Raw genomic sequence first — 5,133 nt, 5'->3', positions numbered from 1 at the left:
TGTATCTTCTGTTCCATCACAGTAAAACTAAGCRCACTGCTCAGACCCTTGAATGACATGGAAACTGTCATTGCGAACACACCTCTTTGGTACATGGGTAGCTCAAACTCTCCATGTTGCCCACATTAGCCATAAGCAGAGTATTGATTTTTGTTGTTGTACTTTTCATGTTAGTAGGTATCACACAAGAGATGTATTTGTTCTCTTTTATAAAGGATCATGCTAACCTCCATTAACATCAGCTCTAATTTACCAAGACGCATTCGTCTAAATCTGAATGATTACCGTATGTCTACCGTTCATTACGAGTTTCACAGTCTTCATCTGATTTCCATTTTGAAGCTTTGGGGGATGGCTCTGGMTTTCATTTATTTAATCGTGCACTAAACAACTTGTCCTCAGTACTCGCAGCTTAAGTTCCCTTGAGAGCTCTGCAATACAAGAGGGAGCATTATGCAAATAGTATAGGATTTCTTTAAGATGGTATTGTGCTAATTACCAACCACCGACTGCAGTAGTGATCTGCTCTAAGGCTTTTTAGAGATCCATCTTCTATTTCCATATTTTATAAATTCTGATGGCTTTTTTATTGATATCTCAGTGTGCTTTTCGGGGCAAATCCTAATTATGTTCATCGTGACTATTAATACCCCAAATTCATGCAAAATAYAAGTTCAAGGTATTTTTTGACTAATTTTCATGTGGCCTTTTTATTTTTTTATTGGATATTAAATTGATGAGTAGATCTTGAAGTGCAGGCAAAAAAAATAAGATTTCTTAAATGAGGCCAGGATGTCCAGGCCTCTTTATTTCATCCCAATAACTAACTTTGGCCCCTTTACTCTCCATACTGTGAAATATAAAGGGGGGGGGAGAAAGCCACATTATACGAAAAACATGGGAAGTGTAGATGTACAGGATACTTCCTTTGAACGCACGCTCTCTCTTTTTTACCCCTTCCTACAAAAGTTTTGTCAAAGGCAAGGAAGAGTATCTCATGGCACGCTAAGAAACCTACCACCTTGTAGAGAAGAAATGTAGTAAGATGTGYAGAAATTCACGATGTTTTCAGAAACACTGCTGTTTAATGTGTTATAGTAGCCCTTCTAGACCTGATATCCTTCCATGCTAGTGAGAAACACAGAAAGAAACAGGAAACGAGTAAGATGGGGGGTTTCAAATGTCAGTTTTGATACCTGCATTTTATATCCACATTCTGCTTTCTTTCCTGTGTCCCACACATTGAGCCCAAACATGTTTTTCCTCCTCTACCTTTAGTTGTCAAACTGCAGGTGAAAAGGACATGCCTGACTAGGGGCAATCTTTCAAGCTGAAAAGGTGCAGCTGCACTTACCTTAGTGCCTGAAAGCTTTACATTAACTCTCTAATTTCTTTCCATTTGCTTTTCATACAGGAGGAGAGAGGCTCCTGCAGACTTCGTTTGCAGAGCTTCTAGAAACCTAAGCTGCATTTAAAAGAGATCTTCAATATAAACTTAAGGTGACAGATAAATGCTCAGTTGCAACAATAACAAATACCTAGAGTCAGCTTGCCATTATTAGAAGTTCAGCAAATAGGGAAAATTCTGCTTTTGTGACAAAGGCAAAAAATACAACTAAATAACAAGGCTCCCTAGTTCAGTGCCATATTAAATCCATCACTGATTTTAAGGACAGTGCTGAACCTGAGGGAAGGACACCTTTGAAGCTAGCTGGAACGAGCATTAGCAAATGGAGCAGTAAAGTAAGAGAAGGTTTACATTATTAAAGAGCTCCCTCACGAACAGTGAGACATTACAGGAAGAAAGGTAGAATAGCTCATCCCTCAGACACAACAGCAAACACACGCAYACACAGAAGGGTGAGTTTTCCTGAGAAAGACTGCATTTGTAAGCAGTCTTCCTCCTCTTCCTTCCACCTGCTTACGCTGTGCACAAGGGATTTTCCTCCCTTCCAGCCTTTTGGCCTCTGAAATGAGCAGCAGAGATCATCTGACAACAGAGCCTCTGGCAGCATCAGCAGCAGAAAGACATTTCTGAGCTTGGCAGTAAAACAGCCTCACTGGAGACTCAGCGGGTCTCTGAGCTAAGACATTTGCTGGTCAGCAAGAAAAATACGCCGTCATAACAATAACAGCACAGCAAAATATGTCAAACAGTTGAATATTAATGCTCCTGGTTCTTCTGTTTTTAGAAGAAATACACAATTCACTGCATAAGGAAGTATAACACAGGTATTACACTAAGACCATCAACCTAAAATCACTATTCTGCTTGACAATGGTGTRTTTACTAGAGCTATACTTTCCCCAGACAGCTTATGACTGAAAAGATAATAACAAAAACACAATCTCTTTTCTTTCCCCCCAAACTTGACAAAACCTGTCACAAAACCAATTTCACTGTTTCCTTTCATGTGAGTCAATCACTTGGAACACTGAATGCAAAAATTGGCACGCTTGAATCTGTTATGCATTAAACTCAAATGACTGTTGGCAATACTTGAAGAATTCATGGGACTCAGGTCTTGGTCTCTTCTGATGTGTAAGTAAAAAAAAAAAAAAAAAATGATGCTACTTCCAAAGCACTTTCTGTAAAATGGAATTATCTAGGCATCTAGGCAGGTTCTTATGACAGGACCACCACCAGGACTTCCAAGGGCTTCAGGAAATACGAAAAGGTGTGAAATTTTGGAATAAACTTACAGTAGAGACAAAAACGTCATGATCAAACATTTATGGTTATACACAGGTAGGATCAGGTAACAACTAGAAAAAATTAGAATGACTGAACACCTGCAAATTCAAAGTTAAGACGAATGGAATTTGATAGAAGAGACGTAATAGCCAGGAGAACAATATTAAAATTACAGACATGCTTTCAAGTAACTTAAGGCAAATCTTATGAATCACCCAGCTATCCATAGCTGTGCTCCAGAACTGACAACCCAGCACACATCCTCTAGATTGAAGTTCTTCTTCAAGGATGGAATCCACAGGTTATATTTGGAAGCTCTGTCTGACTYGCCAACTTCCAGCTAGTTGATGTTTCTTCTCAAATATTAATTCTCTTCCTCGAAGCACTGACGGATAAGGAGCGCTCTTCCTTTTCTTGTCCCTTTGAATTATTCTGCTTCTTGCCCCTTGAGTCTTACTACCAGAGGAGATTTCTAATGCAYTGATACTTCTTCAATTTTTTGAATCTTTCTAGTCCCTTTGTGACCTAAATTCACACCTCTTCTGCTGCATAAAGCCGTCTTATTGGGTAGAAGGTAGAAATAACCACAGGTTTCAGGTTCAGTATTCCCAAATGATTTCTGGATAATAGATTTCTGATCAGTCATATTCACTCTGCTTCTCCTCAAGAAAGTTCTGAGCAATGGCAGACTCACCAGAGCTACTTACTTACAGAGTGAGCAGGAAAGTATTTCAGTAGGTCACATTCAGAAAGTTATCTTTAACTGACAGATCTGAAGTGATTTTTGTGCCTGTCCATCTTCTCACTAAATACATAAATATCTTGCAAGAGAACGGTTTCCCAGGAGCTATTAAGAAACATCTTGAACATGAGTCATTTGCTCCATTTGTGAAGTGTGTCAGCAGTGTTTCCAACTTTGTCGTACAGCAACAGTTTTGCCRCTTTCTGTATTAGCCCAGTTGATAACTGCTTAACTCAAGCAGCTCAGCTCTGACAATGTAAACACTTCATAGACTACTCTAGACATGCACTRAACCTAGGTTTGACAAACCACTCAAGCCTCCATCATGGATTTCTCACATGTGTTCAACTTTATCATCATTAGTCCCATATTCTAATTCTTACTAAGAGGYTGTCAATAAAACATGCTTCCAATTTCTCCTTCTGATCATTCACGAGCTAGAGCTAAAAGAGGAAAAAAAGAATAATATTCAAAAGGTGAATTAAATCTAATGCATCAAAGTCACACAGCTTGTTAGATGAAGACTGAAGAGAGTGGGGAAAGAAATATTTCCAAGATATATATTCAAAAGAACTTCTGAAGGAGAAAATTGGAAGCGAGAGTCCACACTAGACTCATTATGCAAAGCAAATCAGCACCTTCACTCCATTATATAGGATGCTGATACTTATTTCTCATTTCCATCCCTTTGATAGCATGGTCAGTTTTGTCCAGCATATTAATATCTTTCATAAGCAAAGCAATTAAAACAAGGTTCCTGAACTGTGACACAAACACCGCTAGTGCTGCAAGCACACTTCCGAAGGGCTACAAAGCCTGGAACCAGAGCAGGAGCCTGCTGCTGCTCCTGGGAACAGCGATACCTGCTACAGGTTACGGCCYGATGAGAACTTGGGGAATCTGAGGGCTACGCTATACTGTACGTATACACAGACGTGTAGGTGTTGTACGTACGTATTACTTACGAGTCTGGTGTGTTGGATTCGTTCCCCGGAGCGACAGCTGAGCGGCCTCTCCCAGGTGCCGCTGCGAAGGTAGGTACGTCCAGCGGGCGCGCGCCTTGAAGCCACAGCTCGGAAGCGGAACGCAAGGAACCGCCGTCAAAAAGGCCTCGGGGCTCCCGGGGCTCGGGAGTGCTTCGTGGCTTGGGTAAGGAGGCAGCTAGAACAAAAAGTCAAATCAAAACGTTCGTCTTCAAAGCCATCACACACCCATATACACACGTGCACACGTATCCGTACGGACACGCGTGCCTACCGACACGCACAGGTACACATACCTGCACGTATGTGTAAGTGKTACTGCTTTCTGGACACTATTATTATTATTTTGTTTAGTAACTTCACCAAAAACACTTTTACTTGGCCAAAGGAGGTCTGTTTGCGAGCTAGCTGTCGAGCAAGTAGGCCGCGGGTCAGCAAAAAGGCCCGGGCGCTGCCTCCGCGCGTTCCACCTGCGGCTCGGGGAGCCGAGGAGGAGGATGAACCCCGGCGCGTCCGCAGCGGTGCAACGCCGTGTCTGAAACGGCAGGATTCACGGAAGAATTAATAACGATAATAAACTGCCTTTAACACGTTTCGTCYCCCGGCTCCGTCCACGAGCCGGGCGCTCCTAAGGCTCGCTGCTGCTTCCGACCCACTTCCGAGCCGCGCCGCTGCCTCGCAGGCTCTGAGGGGGCCGCGGCGGCGGCTGCCGC

General features: G+C 42.2%; 1 long non-coding RNA gene across 1 annotated transcript; it reads right to left on the bottom strand.

The window, feature by feature from the left end:
* Window positions 1-291: 291 nt before the first annotated feature.
* LOC146589782 (uncharacterized) lies at window positions 292-5,118 on the bottom strand. Its single transcript, XR_014897112.1, has 5 exons — window positions 4,717-5,118; window positions 4,403-4,598; window positions 2,911-3,880; window positions 1,355-1,465; window positions 292-431 (listed from the first exon to the last, which is right to left on the bottom strand). It is a non-coding gene; the product is annotated as an uncharacterized LOC146589782 (long non-coding RNA).
* Between the last annotated feature and the right edge of the window lie 15 nt (window positions 5,119-5,133).

This window comes from Rhea americana, unplaced genomic scaffold (genome assembly GCF_003343005.1).
Source record: "Rhea americana isolate MKP2758 unplaced genomic scaffold, rheAme1 scaffold_433, whole genome shotgun sequence".
Lineage (NCBI taxonomy): Eukaryota > Metazoa > Chordata > Aves > Rheiformes > Rheidae > Rhea > Rhea americana.
This window is presented reverse-complemented; position numbering and strand designations above follow the sequence as displayed.